The sequence below is a fragment of the Symphalangus syndactylus genome, chromosome 9, assembly GCF_028878055.3.
Source record: "Symphalangus syndactylus isolate Jambi chromosome 9, NHGRI_mSymSyn1-v2.1_pri, whole genome shotgun sequence".
NCBI classification, from domain to species: Eukaryota; Metazoa; Chordata; class Mammalia; order Primates; family Hylobatidae; genus Symphalangus; species Symphalangus syndactylus.
This window is the reverse complement of record NC_072431.2, coordinates 12626558-12650735: the sequence shown is the minus strand read 5'-3', so window position 1 is coordinate 12650735 and position 24178 is coordinate 12626558. Positions and strand designations below refer to the sequence as shown.

Genomic DNA, 24178 nt, shown 5'->3' with positions numbered 1-24178 from the left:
AGTATTCTCTGATGGTAGATTGTATTTCTGTGGGATCGGTGGTGATATCCCCTTTTTCATTTTTTATTGCATCTGTTTGATTCTTCTCTCTTTTCTTCTTTATTAGTCTTGCTAGTGGTCTATCAATTTCGTTGATCTTTTCAAAAAAAACAGCTCCTGGATTCATTAATTTTTTGAAGGGTTTTCTATGTCTCTATTTCCTTCAGTTCTGCTCTGATTTTAGTTATTTATTTCTTGCCTTCTGCTAGCTTTTGAATGTGTTTGCTCTTGCTTTTCTAGTTCTTTTAATTGTGATGTTAGGGTGTCAATTTTGGATCTTTCCTGCTTTCTCTTGTGGGAATTTAGTGCTATAAATTTCCCTCTACACACTGCTTTGAATGTGTCCCAGAGATTCTGGTATGTTGTGTCTTTGTTCTCGTTGGTTTCAAAGAACATCTTTATTTCTGCCTTCATTTCATTTTGTACCCAGTAGCCATTCAGGAGCAGGTTGTTCAGTTTCCATGTAGTTGAGCGGTTTTGAGTGAGTTTCTTAATCCTGAGTTCTAGTTTGATTGCACTGTGGTCTGAGAGACAGTTTGTTATAATTTCTGTTCTTTTACATTTGCTGAGGAGAGCTTTACTTCCAACTATGTGGTCAATTTTGGAATAGGTGTGGTGTGGTGCTGAAAAAAATGTATATTCTGTTGATTTGGGGTGGAGAGTTCTGTAGATGTCTATTAGGACCACTTTATGCAGAGCTGAGTTCAATTCCTGGATATCCTTGTTAATTTTCTGCCTCGTTGATCTGTCTAATGTTGACAGTGGGGTGTTAAAATCTCCCATTATTATTGTGTGGGAGTTTAAGTCCCTTTGTAGGTCACTCAGGACTTGCTTTATGAATCCGGGTGCTTCTGTGTTGGCTGCATATATGTTTGGGATAGAAAAAAAAATCTGTCATAAAATATGAAATACTTCTCTATAAGATTTAGAAAACTTGTGCTGTCTTTAGGTGTTTACAGACGAATAAAAGTAATAACATTTTGCAGTTAAATGTTATGATTTTTTTTCTTTCATTAACTGAATTATTTAAAATAGAAACAAGAGAATCCCTAGAATTGTAATCCTTATTAAAACCAATTAGAGATCCTTTGCTTACTTTGTCAAAAGCTAAATAATGTTCTTCTCCTACAAATACGCTCCTCCCACAGTTTTCCTGTCATTTAATGAGAACATCATCTGCCAGTAGCTCAATTCCAAAATCTTAGAGTCTTCCTGTACTTCGTTTTTCCTGCCTATTCTGCTCATGAACAAATCTCATTGACTCTACTTGACAGTTGTTAAGTTCTTGTCTCTCAGCTCTGAACCAGATCTATATTCTGTGATGCTGGCTCAGAATTCTGCAAATCACACTGCTGATTTACCACCTTATTGCCTGCGAGTTAATGCCAATAGGCAGAGTAGAGAGAGCCAAAGCAAGACTAGATGGCAAGAGGAGGAAGAAGGGAATTTTTCCTCCCACTTATTCCCTCTCAAATTTATTTACCTATTTCACCTTTTCTTGAGGTATAATGTATATACACATAACTGTATATTATTAATACACACACTTCGATCAGTTTAGACCTATTCATACAGCTATGATAGTATCACCACAATTGAGATAACAAATATATTCATCGCCTCCAAAAGTTTTCTTGTGCCCCTTTGTGTAATTGTTTTTGTTGCTGTTGTTCCTTCCTGTGCTGAAGAACAGACTTGCATCTTTACTTTTTCTGTCAGTAACACTTTCACTCCAGGAGTGGTGGCAAGTCATTCTAGTAATAGCAGTTAGAGCAAGTTTGCAGTTTTCTGTGATTTTTAGAGTCATGTTCATCATACTCCTCTAGAGACATTAGCACAAATTGAATGAACTGCCCTCCTCTGAGGTTTGGATCTTACCCTTCTTGCTCAAAGTCTCAAGCAACCACTGGGTAACACCAGTTTCTCAGATGCATGTGTTTCAGGTCCATTGGGTGTTTATGAACTGAATGTTTGAATCCCTCCTTCACCACAAATTCATATGTGGGAGCCATAATCCACCATGTAGCTGTATTTGGAGATGGGGTCTCTCAGGTAGTAATTAAAGTTAAATGAGGTCATAAGGATGGGACCATGACTAAATAGGATTATGTCCTTATAAGAAGAAGTACCAGAGAGTTCATTCTCTCCCCTCTCTCTCTCTCTCTGTCTTCTGATAGATAGATGTATAGATATAGATATATACTCATATACTGTGACCTCCCATTTCCTGTACTTCAGCCACATCAACATCCGTTCTGCTTCTTTAACACACCTATGCTATTAACTCTTGTTGGAACACACTTTGAAGATATTTGGCTATACCCCTCACTTCCTGCAGTTCTTCTGTGGCTACACTATTTAAAAGTGGACCATACAACTCTCTATCCCTTTCACTCATTTCTTATTTTTCCCACCTTTTCTTTTTTACTGTGTTTAATAACATTATAATACATTGTAATAATACAAATTCAAAAAGAATGACTAGAGTTTGACGACGGAATTTTGTCTTCTCTCTGTTCATAAAGGAGGGGATAAGATGACTAGACCCATTAGAGAAATGGTAGTCAACCTTTTCTCAAGAAATTCCAGACATATTATATACGTTTACATACATATATACAAATTCCCATATATACAGTATTATTTGATGTCTTTTTATATATAAAATATATCCTTATGCATCACTCTTTAACTTGCTTTTTTCATGCAACAGTACTTCCTAAAACTCTATCGATATCAATGTATTAAATTCTATCGATACGTTTAACTGTTGTTTAATATTTTTATGCATAAATATATTGCACTTAAGTATTTGAAAAAAAAGAAACCTATGGTTCCCATATTCCTAAATGTCCTCTGGCCTGATTTCCCAAGATAAGATTTCCAAAATGGACACCCCTCATCAAGAGATTCAGAAATTTCTGAAATCTCTTCAGCAGTTCCTGGTGTACCAGCCAATTTTAGCACAGAAGTAGAGTGATTGTGCATGCCTACAGAGTCCTGGCCTATGCTGGTTGTCTTGGTATAGAATATTCATAGTATCACATTTCATTCTTTCATTATAAAAACTGTTTCTCTTTTATAATAAATTATAGGAAAACAACATCAAAATCCTCCAATCAGTTGTTAAACTGGAGTGGACAACTACCACCCAGTAGTACAATACTGCATCCAGGACCCTGTTATATTTGAAAGATGATAAATACCTTTGGAACTCTTGAATTGTCAGGACTACAAGATATCTAGGCTCAAGCATTCCATTATATTACAGTGCTGCAACCTCAACTGTTATCTGATTGATTAAATATTATGCATCCTGTTCATAAAGAAAGAGCTTATTATACTTAGTATGTTCTGGGAACTATATATTTTGTTAATTTTTGTTTATTATTGTCTCTCTTTCCCCTCTATAACATAAACAGAAGTTTTCCTGTTTTGTTCACTGTTGTGTGCTCAAAATCTTATTTAGTGCCCGCCACATTGAAGGTGCTGAGTAGATATTTGTTGAAAGTAATGTAGGTTCTGGAATTCATTCTATACTTGCCATCTCTAACATTGATCTTGTCGTTCTTATGATACTGCTTTCTAATATTTTCTCCCTAAAGACAAAAAAGTCATTTTTAAAATAAAAGTGGAATTCTAGCAGTGGCTACTTCTTGTTAAATTTAGTTCACTACCTCCTGCCTGTGAAGCATTTAGGCTTCCCAAAGTCTCAATGGTGTGATGCTTTGTGTCTTTATTCTGTGATTCATTCACTTTTATAAGCTAAATAATAAGTGCAGACTTGCAAAAGGGAACATATTAAAAGGGCACAGTGCATCAATTCATGAGCTTTGGGAATTAAAGTGTATTTGGATGGTATACAAAAGCTATAAATATATAAATTCAAATTAAACTGTATTTTCTAGAAATGAAATACTATCAAGTGAAACATTTTACTTCAGAAGTGAAAGAAATACAAATATCTTATATACTATATTCAGGGTTTTTTTAATTATTTTTTTTTGGAGACAGAGTCTCGCCCTGCTGCCCAGGCTGGAGTGCAGTGGCACAATCTCGGCTCACTGCAACCTCTGCCTGCCAGGCTCAAGGGATTCTCTTGCCTCAGCCTCCAAAGTAGCTGGGATTACAGGTGAGCGTCACCATACCCGACTAATTTTTGTATTTTTTAGTAGAGACGGGGTTTCTCCATGTTGGCCAGGCTTGTCTTGAACTCCTAGCCTCAAGTGGCCTGCCTGCCTTGGCCTCCCAAAGTCGTGGGATTACAGACGTGAGCCACCATGCCCAGCCAGATATTCAGTTATTCTTACATAAGATATTAAAATATTTCCATGATAGCAAAAAATATCATGTTGTTCTTGAAATATACTAAATAAAACCAATTATGAATTTTTCTCCAACATGTAGAAAACAGAAGCAGTGAATGTTAAGAACTAGACCTTTTGATTTCAGTTGATGATTAAATAAAATTTCTTCATGCATCTCCTCTCTTTTCATTTGACTACTAAATATTGTAGTCGGAGGCTGAACATGAGTGTGAGGCTCCAAAAACCTGTGATCTCATTTTACTTTTATTCCTCATGTGAGTCTGTACAAGTAACTCATCGCTAAAGTTTTTTTTTAAATCTGTTTAATGAGAAGGTAGAATTAAATTTTCTTGTATATTGCTATATTGACATCTGATACTTTAAACCTTTAGAAAAGATAAATCAGATTTTTCATGAAAACATTAGAACTTAAACTTACAAATTATTTAATGCTTTAAACTCTTGTTACTATTTTATCTTTCTCTACCTTTAAGAAGATATTATATGTCCATTAAAACATAGTGAACTGATACTGTCAAGCAGATGCCACTACATAATAATGCTGCCTTCTTGGAGGGCAGATAGAAAAAAAGTGTACTTTTCATGAAAGTGTCCTTGAATTCTCATTTAATCCCAATTCCTGTAAGAATATGGCTTTGATTTTTAAAAAATAGTTTAGTCTGTAATTTACAGAGCCCATAAGCCATCAGCCTTCAGTTCACATTAAGACTTAGGTCTCAAAGTTTTCTTCTGTGGTTTTAGGTGAAATTCATAGACCAAGCTTTCCTATTACACTAGTGTTCAGAAAACAGTCGTCTCCATTGCATGACTCACTTGCCACCCTGATGTGAATATTATCCATCACTTAATTTTTTTTTCTGCAAACTTCCAGTTTCAGCTTATATTCTGAGATACATTTGATAGTGATGGGTGGAGGAAAAGCAATGCAAAATTCTGTGTGCTGTGGTATTGGTCCCTCTGTCTCACTCTCAGACTCACAAATCATTGAAAAAACAGAGCAACTAGATGGTAAATTCATCTTCACACAGTGAATTCTACAGTTTAAACTCTATCTGTTTTTGTAATGTACTTCTTTAATATAGTAACAAAAATCTCGCTTCTGGGGTCAAAGACCAATTCTGCTGGTTTTCTCCCTCTTGCTCTTTAACAACTTCATTTGTTGTTTAATCTCTCTCAGGGGTTAGAAATCTCTTCCCCATATGCTGAAACTTACCATTTTTCAGCTTCAAGTAATTGCAACTTTCTATGTCTATTGGCTCAAAACAAGAGTGTGAATTTTTCACTTATGATTCTTCACATTGATGGTCTATTGTTCCCCAGCTAAATCGGTGAGACACAAAGGGAAGCTATACATCGGCCATTCATGTTAGGATTATTTGTAAAGTAGAAACCTCAAAGGCAGGCTGGTTTGATAGCTTTTTCAACTCAAGTTTAGTAAATATGGCAACACACTTTCATGTGTTCTGTGTTTGGAGCTGGTATAAAAAGATTAAATGCCTAACCTGAGCTGTGAATGTCTTTCCTCTAGGGTTTAGCAGAATATACACTAGATAGTAGAGGTAGCCAGTGCTAACTATATTTGAATATATTGCTTTAAGCCTAGACAACACAGGATAGTTTTTCCCCTTTCTTTAGCACAACTATGGTATTGTCTGAACTGAAGATGACCAGAATGCTCACTGGCATACCAGACTTCTTCAGTACATCTGTCAGGTTGACATATTATCTATCTCTATATACTTATAGAAAGTATATACTATACTTATATAAAGTATAGAAGCATGTCCACAAAACAGTCATATAATTAAGTATGAGATACAGCCACAGGAATAACAAAAAAAATTGCACTAGTGTGAAGTTTTTGATGTATTCTGCATAGAAAACTTGTTAGTGGGGATAAATTTCAGTTAATGATGTTCCAACAATTAGTTGTTTCTGCTCACTTATTTTGTTTACAATTTATTGTAGCAAATTTTAAGACTTACTGTTAATCTCCTATGACCCCAATCTTGTAACAAATTATTAATAGCAAATTTGTCTAAATTATGAACAAAACCCTACATACTGAATTTACTTAATATCTTTTGTTTTGTTATTTCATTTTCTTGATAACCTATTTTAAAGTATATATAAATTAGAAGTGTACCAAGTAAACAACTGTCACCCAACAAGGAGTGTTAGCTTTACACCAGAATCATCCTTTTATCTCCTCCCATAAAAGGTAATAACTGTCGTGACTTGTACCCTGGTAGATGAGTTTTGACATTTATCACCATTTCTGTAAGGCATATTTCAAGGAGAGAATTGGACGGTAATAACATATGTATACATAAAATTACATACATATATCATATATATATATGTAGATTCCAACAAGTTTTCCAAAGTGGTGTAATGAATTGTGATCATTGTGGCAGTATGTGAAAAGCTCAGCTTTCTCATAGACTCTACAATACTTGCAATTTTACTACTGTAAAAGTTTTTGTCATTCTACTGGGTATGTAGTGGTATCTCATTGGAATTTAATTTACATATGTATGGTCATTAATGAAATTAACCATTTGTATATACTTTTTGCTTTTTCAAGTCTTTTGCACATTTGTTTTGGTGAAGTTTTTGTTGACCATGTGTATTTAAAAAGACTTCCACTCTGTGGCTTGTCTTATAAGGGTGTTTTTTAATTAACGTGAGTCTATAATTTTTCCTGTTTTTAATTGTGTAAATTCCCGATGTACAGCATTATATATGCACATATGCATAATATGTATAGACATGTACATAAATATATATGCATAATATGTATATATACATATATGTGATATAAATGATTACTGCAGGTAAGCAATTTAACATATCCATTATCTCACATGGTTACATTTGTATGTGGGTGTGTAGACAGAGCACCTAAAATCTACTTTCTTAGACAATTTCCAGTGTACATTGCAATATTATTAACTACAGCCCTCATGGCTGTAGTTTAGTTCTCTAGATTAGTTCATCCTACATAATTGCAACTTTGTACCTTTTGGCCCACCTCTCTCAATTTCTCACCCACCCTCCCAACCTTGTTTTCAGTAGTCTTCCTCTCTGTTCTATTCTCTGTTTCTATAAAACCATACTTTTAAAATTTGGATTCCACATGTAACAGAGAGTATACAGCATTTTTCTTACTGTCTCTAACTTACTTATTTCATTTAACATAATGTCTTCTTGTTCAATCCACATTGTGTCAAATGACAGAATTTCCCTTTTTAAAGCTGAATAATATTCCATTGTACATATATATCCCAATTTCTTTATTCAGTCATCATTGATGAACACTTAGATTGTTTCTATATCTTGGCTATTATGAATAATGTTGCAACAAACATAGGCGTGTATACACCTCTAAAAAGTGCTGATTTTTTTGGAGAGGAGGGGATATAACCAGCAGAGGGATTGTTGGATCATACAGTAGCTCTATTTTTGGAAAACCTCCACTGTTTGCCATAATGGCTATACAAATTTGCATTCCCACCAATAGTGTATAAGAGTTCTTTTTTCTCGGCATCTTTGCCAGCATGTGTTTTTTTTTCTTCTTTTTGATAATAGCCATCTTAACAGGTGCAAGATAACACATCATTGTGGCTTTGATTTAAATTTTTCTGATGACTAGTAATATTGAGCACATTTTAATATACTGTTGGCCATTTTAATAATTTAATGTAGTCTAATTTTTCTGTCTTTCATTTTATGGAGAATAAATTTAAAGTCATGTTTAAAAGAACTTTCCCCACCTCAAGTTATTAAGATATTCATTATTATCTTCTGCAAACTTTTTTTTTTTTTTTTTCTGAGCTGGAGTCTCGCTCCGTCATCCAGGCTGGAGTGCAGTGATGCGATCTCGGCTCACTGCAAGCTCCGCCTCCTGGGTTCACGCCATTCTCCTGCCTCAGCCTCTCCGAGTAGCTGGGACTACAGGTGCCCGCCACCACACCCGGCTAATTTTTTTTTGTATTTTTGGTAGTGACGGGGTTTCACTGTGCTCTCGATCTCCTGACCTCGTGATCCGCCCACCTTGGCCTCCCAAAGTGCTGGGATTACAAGCGTGAGCCACCGCGCCCGGCCATCTTCTGCAAACTTAACTGTTGTACTTGTCGTATTTGGAGCATCATCTAAAATTGATGTTTTAAATATGAGTAAGGTGATATTCAAGCTTAACTTTTATACATATTGATATCCAATGAAATCCAAACTGTTAAGAACACAATTTTCCTTCAGTGCTTTGTTTTGCAAGATGAGCTTTTTACAAATTACTTTGCTGTGTATTTGTGTGTTTATTTCAGAACTCATTTTGTTACCTTGGTCTTTCTGTCCATTCTTTTATGATCATAACACTGTCTTAATTCCTGTGGTTTCATAACAGTACTAGACTCCTTCCAACTATATTCCTTATAAAACTTGTCTTGACCTTTTCTTAGCCATTTACTTTTGCATATAAATGTTACAATTATTTTGACAATTTCTATAAAAAATAATATTACCAAGAATAACAACTTTCTGGGTTCATACTGAATCTACCCATCTATTCAGAGAGAAGTTACAGCTTTACAATACTGCCTTCTAATCCAAGAAAATTACACATTTCTACATAGATTCAGGTTTCCTTTAATTCCTCTCAATAATATAACAAGTATCTGTTCAGAGGTTTTAGAACATCCTTCATTAGATTTATTAGTATTCTAGCAAAGCATTTTATAGACCTTGGGATAGTGGAACATCCTAATCTCTTTTATGACCTCAAGAGATAGCTGTTATACAGACCTCAGAAATAATATGATATTTGTCATAAGTTATTAGTAGGTTTTTTATAAGAAACTAAAGATTTTTCATTAGATTCCTAGTCAGATTAAAGTTTTAAAATCATAAATGGGATTTGAATGTTTATCAAATAATTCTTCTGAAGTAACCAGAAATAAGATAATCATGAGTTAACCGTGAGTTTTCTCTCTTATTCTGTTATTATTGTGTATTATTACTATATATTAAATATTAAGTTAACCTAGCATTTCTAGATAAACCATAAGTTGGTCAAAATGGAGTATGCATTTGATATATTGCTAGATTCAGTTTGCTATTATTAGATTTAGGATTCTCTGCATTTATCCTTAGGAGATAAATGACCTTCATCGTTTTTGCTATATTGTTTTCCAATTGCCATTTTCAACATTTGAGAGCAAATTTGTGCTGTAATAACTTGACTTGGAAGTGTTCTTTCATTTTCTATTATCTATACTCTTTTGAATAAGTAACTAGTGAAATCCTAGTGACTAGTGATTCCCATAATGAGTTAACATAAGTTATTTTTCCACAGATTTTATTGATTTTATTTATGGCATATATGACCCATCAGATTTTAAATTATTCTTAAGTCACTTTGGAAATTTGTATTTTACAAATTTTAAAATTAATTGGCATCAAGTTAGTTAAAAATACCTTTTTAGTATGACTTTACTCTGGAATCTAATGTGATATCCCTTTTTCATTAATTATATGGGCAATTTGTTCTTTCTTTTGATTGTTGCCTAGTGTTAACAGAGTTTTGTTTTTAATTTTTTTTTTTTTTTTTTTTTTTTTTTGAGATAGAGTCTTGCTCTGTCGCCCAGGCTGGAGTGCAGTGGCTCAATCTCGGCTGACTGCAAGCTCCGCCTCCCGGGTTCACGCCATTCTCCTGCCTCAGCCTCTCCGAGTAGCTGGGACTACAGGCGCCTGCCACCATGCCTGGCTAATTTTTTTGTATTTTTAGTAGAGACAGGGTTTCACCGTGGTCTCGATCTCCTGACCTCGTGATCCGCCCGCCTCAGACTCCCAAAGTGCTGGGATTACAAGCGTGAGCCACCGTGCCCGGCCTTTTTTTAATTTTTAAAGATACAGTTGTAGCTAATATGGTCTTCTCTATTTATTAGACAATTGATTTCAATTTTATTAATTTCTTCTTTTTTATAGTATTTCTTCTAATTGTTTTATTTATAATTTGTCAGTTACTAATGTATTGAGATGCACATTTATAACTGATTTTCAGCATTCTTTTCTAATATATTCCTTTAATGCTGTAAACTTCACTGTGAAATTAGCTTTCGGTATATCTTACAAGCTTTGATATATATTTAATGTTATTCATTTTAATCCATTTTCTAATTTCCAATGTTGTCTTTCAATATTAGTTTTTAAAATATATTTATTAGTTTTTAACTTAATTCCAATTACCTCTTTAATGAAAACCCTCTGGTGATGGGGGAAGATGGCTTACTAGATGCAGCCAGGTGGAACAGCTGCCACCAAGAGGCAGAGATGACTAGCACACTCCAAACAGGCCTTCAGAGAGAAGGCATTGAGAGTAGATGGAGGGAAGACACAGAGTTAGGCTGATGGGGAGGAATCCAGGAACACTACATGGGGTTATCTTGAAACAGGATTTGTTCCTGGCCCCCAGTGACTCCAGGGGAACAGGTGAGTTGCACTGACAAGAAATAACCTGCTCTCAACACAGGTCCCTGGAATCTTGGCAGAAGGATACCCCTTGACTATCATGGGAACTCTAGTTGGCAAGGAGAGTTGCTTAGAGAAGTGGTAGGGACAGAAGGCAGCTGATGTGTAGCCCAGAAGGTTTGCTGTGAGAACAGCTGTAGTGGAACATGGCCAGGGACGCCCTACCCCATAGGATTCACTTGCTCCTGTAATATTTTAGCCCTAGGGGAATTGTGGGACCTGAACTCAGAGAGGCGGTTTGACCCATCCAGAGCACCCCTTGGTCTGCTGGCCTCTCTCAGGACCCCAGCCTAGCCATGCCTTCTGACAGGGTAGCCTCGGATGCCCTGGGGGTGTGCATGACAGCTTCTGTGCTGGTAGACTGTGCTTGACTGGCAGAAAGCTCCAGCAGGGTAGCCCCCACTGACAAGCACCAGCCTGCCCACTCCCTCCTCACATTGAAGTTTTCCCTGGGCCCATGGCAAAGCCCCACATTGCTTTACTGGTGCATGAATGCACAGGTGAGGTTTGCCTTCCTTGTCCTGCCAGCGCACATGTGTGTGTGTGCACCCTGACCTGCCACTACTGTGATGGGAATGCACTCGCCCATTCTCCTCCAGCCAGACCACTACTGCAGTCAGAGCCTTGGTGGGCACAGAGCCACTCAGCCCTGCACCCACCAGTACCCCACCCTTGGGCCAACACTGCTGGAGAAGTGACACTGGGCACAAAGGGCAGCCAACCCTCCCCTTTCCTGAGTGACCATGCCTACCTGTGGCAAAAAGAGGAAACACACAGAAGTGTGCCTCCCACTGTCTTACCCCTGTACTAACCCCACAACCAGTGTGACTGCATGAACTGTTGCCAGCAGGTGACTTCTGCCCTGCTAAGCTATGCTGCCTCCACCACTGTAGAAAATGCCCTCATGGAGGCAGGCACTCTGGTACCTGCTAACACCCTGCTGCACCTGGCTAACATGCACCCCACTGCATGGCCACTGACACTGCTACAGGCACCTGTGAATGAGGAAGGATACTGCTGCCACCACACTATGAAATGCTTTGGCTGACACCACTAATCAGAATGTGGTAGCCAGCGGTTTGGTAGCACTTTGGCCGTCCCAATGCAGTGGATTCCTAACCTCAAGAAGCCAGAAAGAAAAAAGCTGGGGCCTAATGTAAGTCCTCCGCAGTTAGAACACAGAGTCCAGGGTGTGGGAGCTGAGTGTTGGCCCTGCTAAAGCCTTCCAGAAATGAATCGAGTCAGCTGAACACACCTTATACCACAATCAAACCCTCAAGGTCATCAAATAGAATAAAAGAAAAAAAAATCCAAAGGTCAGCAAGTTCAAAGACTGAAGAAACATCAACCCACAAAGATGAGAAAGAACCAGCACAAGGAATCAGGCGCCAAGATGGCCGAATAGGAACAGCTCCGGTCTACAGCTCCCAGCCTGAGCGACACAGAACACGGGTGATTTCTGCATTTCTGTTTGAGGTACCGGTTTCATCTCACTAGGGAGTGCCAAACAGTGGGTGCAAGACAGTCGGTGAAGCACACTGTGCGCGAGCCGAAGCTGATTGCTAGCACAGCAGTCTGAGATCAAGCTGCAAGGCGGCAGCGAGGCTGCGGGAGGGGCGCCTGCCATTGCCCAGGCTTGCTTAGGTAAACAAAGCAGCCAGGAAGCTCGAACTGGGTGGAGCCCACCACAGCTCAAGGAGGCCTGCCTGCCTCTGTAGGCTCCACCTCTGGGGGCAGGGCACAGACAAACAAAAAGTCAGCAGGAACCTCCACAGACTTAAATGTCCCTGTCTGACTGACAGCTTTGAAGAGAGTAGTGGTTCTCCCAGCACGCATCTGGAGATCTGAGAAGGGACTGACTGCCTCCTAAAGTGGGTCCCTCACCCCTGAGCAGCCTAACTGGGAGGCACCCCCCCCAGTAGGGACAGACTGACACCTCATTCGGCCAGGTACTCCTCTGAGACAAAACTTCCAGAGGAACTATCAGACAGCTGAATTTGTGGTCTCATGAAAATCTGCTGTTCTGCAGCCATCGCTGCTGACACCCAGCCAAACAGGGTCTAGAGTGGACCTCTGGTAAACTGCAACAGACCTACAGCTGAGGGTCCTGTCTGGTAGAAGGAAAACTAACAAACAGAAAGGACATCCACACCAAAAACCCATCTGTACATCACCATCATCAAAGACCAAAAGTAGATAAAAACCACAAAGATGGAGAAAAAACAGAGCAGAAAAACTGGAAACTCTAAAAAGCAGAGCACCTCTCCTCCTCCAAAGGAACGCAGTTCCTCACCAGCAATGGAACAAAGCTGGATGGAGGATGACTTTGACGAGTTGAGAGAAGAAGGCTTCAGACGATCAAACTACTCTGAGCTACGGGAGGAAATTCAAAACAATAGCAAAGAAGTTAAAAACTTTGAAAAAAAAATTAGAAGAATGGATAACTAGAATAACCAATGGAGAGAAGGGCGTAAAGGAGCTGATGGAGCTGAAAGCCAAGTTTTGAGAGCTATGCGAACATTGCAGAAGACTCGGTAGCAGATGCGATCAACTGGAAGAAAGGGTATTGCTGATGGAAGATGAAATGAATGAAATGAAGTGAGAAGGGAAGTTTAGAGAAAAAAGAATAAAAAGAAATGAACAAAGCCTCCAAGAAATTTGGGACTATGTGAAAAGACCAAACCTACGTCTGATTGGTGTACCTGAAAATGACGGGGAGAATGGAACCAAGTTGGAAAACACTCTGCAAGATATTATCCAGGAGAACTTCCCCAATCTAGCAAGGCAGGCCAACATTCAGATTCAGGAAATACAGAGAATGCCACAAAGATACTCCTCGAGAAGAGCAACTCCAAGACACATAATTGTCAGATTCACCAAAATTGAAATGAAGGAAAAAATGTTAAGGACAGCCAGAGAGAAAGGTCGGGTTACCCACAAAGGGAAGCCATCAGACTAACAGCTGATCTCTCGGCAGAAACTCTACAAGCCAGAAGAGAGTGGGGGCCAATATTCAACATTGTTAAAGAAAAGAATTTTCAACCCAGAATTTCATATCCAGCCAAACTAAGCTTCATAAGTGAAGGAGAAATAAAATACTTTACAGACAAGCAAACGCTGAGTGATTTTGTCACCACCAGGCCTGCCCTAAAAGAGCTCCTGAAGGAAGCACTAAACATGGAAAGGAACAACTAGTACCAGCCACTGCAAAAACATGCCAAACTGTAAAGACCATTAAGGCTAGGAAGAAACTGCATCAACTAACGAGCAAAATAACCAATTAACATCATAATGACAGGATCAGATTCACACATAACAATATTAACTTTAAATGTAAATGGGCTAAATGCTCCAATCAAAAGACACAGACTGGCAAACTGGATAAGGAGTCAGGACCCATCAGTGTGCTGTATTCACGAAACCCATCTCACGTGCAGAGACGCACATACACTCAAAGGGATGGAGGAAGATCTATCAAGCAAATGGAAAACAAAAAAAGGTAGGGGTTGCAATCCTAGTCTCTGATAAAATAGACTTTAAACCAACAAAGATCAAAAGAGACAAAGAAGGCCATTACATAATGGTAAAGGGATCAATTCAACAGGAAGAGCTAACTGTCCTAAATATATATGCACCCAACACAGGAGCACTCAGATTCATAAAGCAAGTCCTGAGTGACCTACAAAGGGGCTTAAACTCCTATACAATAATAATGGCAGATTTTAACACCCCACTGTCAACATGAGACAGATCAATGAGACAGAAAGTTAGTTAACAAGCATATCCAGGAATTGAACTCAGCTCTGCACAAAGTGGACCTAATAGACATCTACAGAACTCTCCACCCCAAATCAACAGAATATACATTTTTTTCAGCACCACACCACACCTATTCAAAAATTGACCACATAGTTGGAAGTAAAGCTCTCCTCAGCAAATGTAAAAGAACAGAAATTTTAACAAACTGTCTCTCAGACCACAGCGCAATCAAGGATTAAGAAACTCACTCAAAACCGCTCAACTACATGGAAACTGAACAACCTGCTCCTGAATGACTATTGGGTACATAATGAAATGAAGGCAGAAATAAAGAGTTCTTTGAAACCAGCGAGAACAAAGACACAACATACCAGAATCTCTGGGACACATTCAAAGCAGTGTGTAGAGGGAAATTTATAGCACTAAATGCCCACAAGAGAAAGCAGGAAAGATCCAAAATTGACACCCTAACATCACAATTAAAAGAACTAGAAAAGCAAGAGCAAACACATTCAAAAGCTAGCAGAAGGCAAGAAATAACTAAAATCAGAGCAGAACTGAAGGAAATAGAGACACAAAAAACCCTTCAAAAAATTAATGAATCCAGGAGCTGGTTTTTTGAAAAGATCAACAAAATTGATAGACCACTAGCAAGACTAATAAAGAAGAAAAGAGAGAAGAATCAAATAGATGCAATAAAAAGTGAAAAAGGGGATATCACCACCGATCCCACAGAAATACAATCTACCATCAGAGAACACTACAAACACCTCTTTGCAAATAAACTAGAAAATCTAGAAGAAATGGATAAATTCCTGGACAAATACACGCTCCCAAGACTAAACCAGGAAGAAGTTGAATCTCTGAATAGACCAATAACAGGTTCTGAAATTGTGGCAATAATCAATAGCTTACCAACCAAAAAGAGTCCAGGACGTGATGGATTCACAGCTTAATTCTACCAGAGGTACAAGGAAGAACTGGTACCATTCCTTCTGAAACTATTCCAATTGATAGAAAAAGAGGGAATCCTCCCTAACACATTTTATGAAGCCAGCATCATCCTGATACCAAAGCCTGGCAGAGACATAACCAAAACAGAGAATTTCAGACCAATATCCTTGATGAACATTGATGCAAAAACCATCAATAAAATACTGGCAAACCGAATCCAGCAGCACATCAAAAAGCTTATCCACCATGATCAAGTGGGCTTCATCCCTGGGATGCAAGGCTTGTTCAACATACGCAAATCAATAAATGTAATCCAATATATAAACAGAACCAAAGACAGAAACCACATGATTATCTCAATAGATATAGAAAAGGCCTTTGACAAAATTCAACAACCCTTCATGCTAAAAACTCTCAATAAATTAGGTATTGATGGGACGTATGTCAAAATAATAAGAGCTATCTATGACAAACCCACAGCCAATATCATACTGAATGGGCAAAAACTGGAAGCATTCCCTTTGAAAACTGGCACAAGACAGGGATACCCTCTGTCACCACTCCTATTCAACATAGTGCTGGAAGTTCTGGCCAGAGCAATCAGGCAGGAGAAGGAAATAAAGGGTATTCAATTAGGAAAAGAGGAAGTCAAATTGTCCCTGTTTGCAGATAACATGATTGTATATCTAGAAAACCCCATTGTCTCAGCCCAAAATCTCCTTAAGCTGATTAGCAACTTCAGCAAAGTCTCAGGATACAAAATCAATGTACAAAAATCACAAGCATTCTTGTGCACCAATCACAGACAAACAGAGAGCCAAATCATGAGTGAACTCCCATTCACAATTGCTTCAAAGAGAATAAAATACCTAGGAATCCAACTTACAAGGGATGTGAAGGACCTCTTCAAGGAGAACTACAAACCACTGCTCAATGAAATAAAAGAGGATACAAACGAATGGAAGAACATTCCACGCTCATGGGTTGGAAGAATCAATATCGTGAAAATGGCCATACTGCCCAAGGTAATTTATAGATTCAATGCCATCCCCATCAAGCTACCAATGACTTTCTTCACAGAATTGGAAAAAACTACTTTAAAGTTCATATGGAACCAAAAAAGAGCCCACATCGCCAAGTCAATCCTAAGCCAAAAGAACAAAGCTGGAGGCATCACGATACCTGACTTCAAACTATACTACAAGGCTACAGTAACCAAAACAGCATGGTACTGGTACCACAACAGAGACATAGATCAATGGAACAGAGCAGAGTCCTCAGAAATGATGCCGCATATCTACAACTATCTGGTCTTTGACAAACCTGACAAAAACAAGAAATGGGGAAAGGATTCCCTATTTAATAAATGGTGCTGGGAAAACTGGCTAGCCATATGTAGAAAGCTGAAACTGGATCCCTTCCTTACACCTTATACAAAAATTAATTCAAGATGGATTAAAGACTTAAATGTTAGACCTAAAACCATTAAAATCCTACAAGAAAACCTAGGCAATACCATACAGGACATAGGCGTGGGCAAGGACTTCATGACTAAAACACCAAAAGCAATGGCAACAAAACCCAAAATTGACAAATGGGATCTAATTAAACTAAAGAGCTTCTGCACAGCAAAAGAAACTACCATCAGAGTGAACAGGCAACCTATAGAGTGGGAGAAAATTTTTGCAACCTACTCATCTGACAAAGGGCTAATATCCAGAATCTACAAAGAACTCAAACAAATTTACAAGAAAAAAACAAACAACCCCATCAAAATTGGGCAAAGGACATGAACAGACACTTCTCAAAAGAACACATTTATGCAGCCAAAAAACACATGAAGAAATGCTCATCATCACTGGCCATCAGAGAAATGCAAATCAAAACCACAGTGAGATACCATCTCACACCAGTTAGAATGGCCATCATTAAAAAAGCAGGAAACAACAGGTGCTGGAGAGGATGTGGAGAAATAGGAATACTTTTACACTGTTGGTGGGACTGTAAACTAGTTGAACCATTTGGAAATCAGGGATCTAGAACTAGAAATATCATTTGACCCAGCCATCCCATTACTGGGTATATACCCAAAGGACTATAAATCATGCTGCTATAAAGACACATGCACACGTATGTTTATTGCGGCACTATTCACAATAGCAAAGAGTTGGAACCAACCCAAATGTCCAACAACAATAGACTGGATTAAGAAAATGTGGCACATATACACCATGGAATCCTATGCAGCCATAAAAAATGATGAGTTCATGTCCTTTGTAGGGGCATGGATGAAACTGGAAAACATCATTCTCAGTAAACTATCGCAAGGACAAAAAACCAAACACCGCATGTTCTCACTCATAGGTGGGAATTGAACAATGAGAACTCATGGACACAGGAAGGGGAACATCACACTCTGGGGACTGTTATGGGGTTGGGGGAGGGGGGAGGGACAGCATTAGGAGATATACCTAATGCTAAATGACGAGTTAATGGGTGCAGGAAATCAACATGACACATGGATACATATGTAACAAACCTGCACATTGTGCACATGTACCCTAAAACCTAAAGTATAATAATAAAAAAGGAAATATCATTGCCTACAACACAGGCAATGCATCTTTTTTTTTTTTTTTGGTTAAAAAAAAAAAGATATAGGCAAATTCAGATTGTTTTTCTCTTCTGGCATGAGTTTTCTCTTCCATACTTTTAATCTGCTTTTTGTGACTTCAATTGAGCATTTTATAGTATTTTATATTCTAATTCTACAAGTAGTCCAATTCTGCTTTTAAATAACACTATACCACCCCACAAAGCTAGTACTTTGTAATAACTCAATAATCCTAATTCCTCCCTTTCATCCCTTTTGCCATTGTTGTCATTCATTTTCCTTACATATTTGCATACCTAAGTGTATATGTAATCATTGTTGCTATTATTGTTATGAACAAACTGTTTTCTGTTTACTAAATTAAAAATAAGGGAAAACAAAACAAACAAAAAGTAATAATTGACTGCTCACATGCTTTTTAAAAGAAGATAGTAATTAAAAGCAACACACTTCCAGCAGACCATCTGCTGTCCACAAACATCACAGAAAGCCATCCTAAACTTGAAATGATGGTTTAAGGTAAGAGCAGCTTATCTCTCAAGTTTCAGTGAGGGAGAAAAAACTTTTTATATCTACTTAAGAAATAGCATAGATTTTAAAATAATATTAAAAAAAGCTCAGAGATCTTAATAAACACAGTATCGGTATGCTTAAATACTATCTTTTATCTTACAAATGTTTATTTTAAATATTTCAAAATAAATAACAAAGAAAGCTAAAAGAAAAACAAAAAAAAAAAGAACCAGCACAAGAACTCTGAAACTCAAAAAGCCAGAGAAACTTCTTTGCTCCAAATGGCCACACCACCTCTTCAACAAAGGTTATGAACCAGGCTGAGATGGTTGAAATGACAGATATACAATTTAAAATGTGAATAGGGATGAAAATCTTTGAGATGTAAAAGTACATTGAAACCCAATCCAGGGAAACCAAGAATCACAATAAAATGATACAAGAGCTGACAGACCAAATAGCCAGTATAGAAAATAATGTACCTGACTTAATAGAGCTGAAAGACACACTACAAGAATTTAATAATGCAATCACATGTATTAATAGCAGATAGACCAAGCAGAGGAAAGAATCACAGAACTTGAAGACTTGCTTTCTTAAATAAGACAATCAGACAAGAAAAGAGAAAAAAGTGTTAAAATGAATAAACTAAACCTCTGAGAAATATGGGATTATATAAAGAAAGCAAATCTATGACTCTTGGTGTCCCTGAAAGAGATGAGGAGAGTGTAAGCAACTTGGAAAACATATTTCAGGATATCATCCATGAGAAATTCCCCAAAATAGCTAGAGAAGCCAACATTCAAATTCAGGAAACGCAGAGAGTCCCAGTAAGATACTAAACAAGAAGGTCATCCCAAGAAACATAATCATCAGATTCTCCACAGTTAAAATAAAAGAAAAAATGTTAAAGGCAGCTAGCGAGAAAGGTCAGGTCACCTACAAAGGGAAACTCCATCAGACTAGCAGGCAGCCACTCAGCAGAAACCCAATAAGCCAGAAGACACTAAGGGCCATATTGCAACATTATTAAAGAAAAGAAATTCCAACCCCAAATTTCATCCCAGTGAAACTAAGCTTTATAAGTGAAGGACAAGTAAGATCCTTGTCAGACAAGCAAATTCCGAAGGAATTCATTACCACCAGACCTGCCTTACTAGAGCTTCTAAAGGAAGCACTAAATATGGAAAATACTATCACCAACCACTACAAAACACACATAAGTACACAGGCCAGTGACACTATACGGCAACCACACAAACAAGTTTGAATAACAACTAGTTAACATCATAATGACAGGATTGATTCCACACATATCACTGGTAATCTTTAATGTAAATGGGCTAAATGCCCCAATTAAAAGGCACAGAGTGGCAAGCTGGATAAAGAAGCCAGACATGGATGAAACTGGAAACCATCATTCTCAGTAAACTATCGCAAGGACAAAAAACCGAACACCACATGTTCTCACTCATAGGTGGGAACTGAACAATGAGAACACATGGACACAGGAAGGGGAACATCACACTCCGGGGACTGTTGTGGGGTTGGGGGAGTGGGGAGGGACAGCATTAGGAGATACACCTAATGCTAAATGACGAGTTAATGGGTGCAGCACACCAGCATGGCACATGGATACATATGTAACAAACCTGCACATTGTGCACATGTACCCTAAAACTTAATAATAATAAAAAAAAAAGAAGCCAGACAAATTGTTATGGTGTCTTCAAGAGACCCACCTTATATGCAACAACACTCATAGGCTCAAAATAAAGGGATGGAGAAAAATCTACTAAGCAATTTGAACACAGAAAAAAAGCAGGGGTTGCAATCCTAATTTCAGACGAAACAGACTTTAAAACAACAAACAAAAAAGGAAGCATGTTACATAATAGTAAAGGGTTCAATGAGACCTGAAGACCTATCATAAATATATATGCACCCTACATATAAGCACCCAGATTTATAAAGCAAGTTCTTAGAGACATTCAAAGAAACTTAGACTCCCACACAATAATAGTGAGAGACATTAACAGTCCACTAACAGTATTAGATAGATCATCAAGGCAGAAAACTAACAAATATATTCAGGACCTGACCTCTGCAGTGAATCAAATAGACATGATAGACATCTACAGAACTCTTCACCCCAATACAACAAAATATACTTTCCTCTCCTTGCCATATGGCACATATTCTAAAATCAATCACATAATTGGACATGACACACTCCTCAGCAAATGCAAAATAACTGAAATAATAACAACCAGTATCTCCGACCACAGCACAATAAAATTAAAAATCAAGACTAAGAAATTTGCTCAAAACTAAACAATTACATGGAAATGGATTAACCTGCTCCTGAATGACAGTTGAGTAAATAATGAAATTAAGGCAAAAGTCAAGAAATTCCTTGAAACTAAAGAGAAACAAGGTAAAACATACCAGAATCTCTGGGAAACTGCAAAGGCAGTGTTAAGAGGGAAATTCCTAGCACTAAATGCCCACATCAAAAAGTTAGATCTCAATTTAACAACCTAATATCGTAACCAGAAGAACTGGAGAACCAAGACAAAACAATCCCAAAGCTACTAGAAAGAAGAAATAACCAAAATCAAAATCATAGCTGAACTGAAGGAGACAGAGACACACACACACACACAAAAAAAAAACATTCAAAAGATCAATGTATGCAGTAATTTGTTTTTTGGAAAAAAATTAATAAAATAGAGAGACCACTAGCTAGACTGAAACTCAATCTATAATATTTATCCTTCAGTATAATCTTGCCAAACATATTTTATTAATAATGGTGTCACCCTATAACACAAATACAAAATGTTGTTTTACTATTTGATAATGTTTTTTGTGCTCAACACATCATCTATATCATTTGTTTTTAAATCATGGTTGTAATTCCTCTGACTTTTGCTTTCTCTTCTTTGTTTCCAATGTCATTTATTTTAATGAAGATCCTTTTATCTATTTTAAAAATAAATGAATTCAGCAAGATTTGGGAATGCAATATAAACATACAAAAATCAATCACATTTCTATATACTAACAAAAAAGTGTGGAAATTAACATTTAAAACACAGTACCATTTCCAATTACTCTAAAAAATATTTATTTATAAATACAACATATACGCAATCTGTATCCTGAAAATTACAAACAATGATGAAATAAAGAAGACCTAAGTATGGCAGAAATTCTGTGTTCATGGTTTAGAAGGATCAATATATTAAAGATGTCAGTTATCTTTTAAGTGATATATACATATAATTGATGTAAAATATTTCTCTGCCCCTTTGCTGGACTTGTAGCAGGGAGGCACCCAATCTACTCACCCTGCTACCCTGCTTGTGTCTGGCTTGTGTTCTGGCCTTTGGCTCCTGTGGCTGCCACTCCTGTGTGCCCAGCCCCTGGTGGGAGCAAGCATGTGAGTGAGTAAGTGCAGGGTCAGGCCAGCTGATCTGAGCGTCGACACAGGAGCAAGCTCTGTGTGAGGCCCATAGCCAGACCAGGCATATCACCGCGAGGGGAACACCGTGGCACCCAGGCAGGGGTATCTGCATCCCTGAAGTCCCAGGGTGGGTGTTACAGTGCTTTTTTAGTTCTGCCTTCTGCAGTCCGACAGATAGCATCATGTTAGCAGCTCAGTCAGTCTCTTGCCCTGCTGTGGCCCATGGCTCCAGGACTGGCTGGGCACTGCCAGTGCTTTCATCATGTGGGGCAGCTGCCTCCCACTGGAAGGGCAGAGGGCCAGTGTTATAGCCTTTGTGTGTACCCACGTTTGGTGGGTCCTGAGCTCTTGTTCAGCATCTAAGAAGAATGAGATAATGCTGTCATTTGAAGAGTGGTAGGGTGGAGAGTTTTATTGAGTCACAAAACAGCCGAGAGGGATGGGAAGGTCAGGTCATCACCCAGTGTGGTTGAGTTTGGGGCTTATTTATAGGGACAGGATAGGGGAGTACATGCTGATTGGTTTGTGAGTATGCAAAAAAGGTTAAAACAAAGGCACCAGTCAAAGTTGGGCACAGTGTAAAAACTATTAGGGAAGGATAGGTGTATGTAAAATAGATGAAGAGTGGGGATCAGTCAAAGGAAGGCACATCAAACAGGAAGACAAGTTCTCAATCCAGACTATGGATTTGACTTGTAGCTTGGCCTTTAGGCTTTAAGCTATCTTTGGCTTGAAGGTGGAGTTTCACCAAGGACCTGCCCCTAACTGCTTAGACATTTGTCTGCCTCCTGCAGTTATCATAATGTCCTCAGCAACACCTTGGCAAGGTTTTGTGTTGAAAAATACAAGCTTATTTTAAAATTTATGTGAAAAAGCACAAGACCTACAATAGCTGAAACAGTTTTGAAAAAGAATATAGTGGGAAGAATCAAGCCACTGAACTGTAAGGTTTATTGTATACCTGCAGTAATCCAGGCAGTGAAGTTTTGGTAGAACGACGGATATATAGATAGAGTAGTTAAACAAATCAGGATACATCCAAACCATGGAATACTATTCATCAATGAAAAGCAACAATATGGCCAGGCTCAGTGGCTTACACTTGTAATCCCAGCACTTTGGGAGGCCAAGGGGGGTGGATCACCGGAGGTCAGGAGTTTGAGACCAGCCTGAACAACATGGAGAAACCCCATCTCTACTAAAAATAGAAAATTAGCCAGGCATGGAGGCACATGTCTGCAATCCCAGCTGCTCGGGAGGCTGAGGCAGGGAACCGCTTGAACCCGGGAGGCAGAGGTTGTGGTGAGCTGAGATTGTGCCATTACCCTCCAGCCTGGGCAACAAGAGCAAAACTCTGTCTCAAAAAAAAACAAAAACAAAAACCAGCAACGATTCATAAACACATGAAATAAGTCAGATTTATCTTAAAGACATCAAAATGAGTGGAAAAAAAGGCAATCCTAAAAGTTTGCACATTGAATGCCTCCTTTTATATAACATCCCCTGAAATAAAGTTGTAGAGATGAACAATGGATTAGTGGTTTCAGGCACTGGAAATAGTGAAATGGAGGTGACTGTGGTTCTCAAACGTGCCCATAAAAGATTCTTGTAATGGAACAATTCTCTGTCATGACTGTGGCTGCAGTAACATGAATGTACACATGAATAAAATTACACAGAACCAAATACACACACTCATACACACACACACACACAAGTACAAGTCAAACTGGTGCAATAAGACTAAGGTCACTGGATTGTATAGTATCAGTGTCAAATTCCTGGTTATGATGCTGTGCATTAATTATGCAAGATGTTAATGTAAGATGTTGGCATTCAAGGAAACTGTGAAACGTATATGGGTCCTCTATATATTGTTTCTTACAACAGCATATGAATCAATAATTTTCTCAAAATAGAAAGTTGAAGAAACTTAAAAAATGTAACATATATTAATAATTATATATATAACTG

General features: G+C 38.0%; 1 long non-coding RNA gene across 1 annotated transcript in view; it reads left to right on the top strand.

Annotated features, from left to right (window-relative positions):
• The window catches only part of LOC134731400 (uncharacterized), a 68330-nt gene that overhangs the window by 6046 nt on the left and 38106 nt on the right, over positions 1-24178 (top strand). The gene's annotated exons all lie outside the window — the stretch shown is intronic.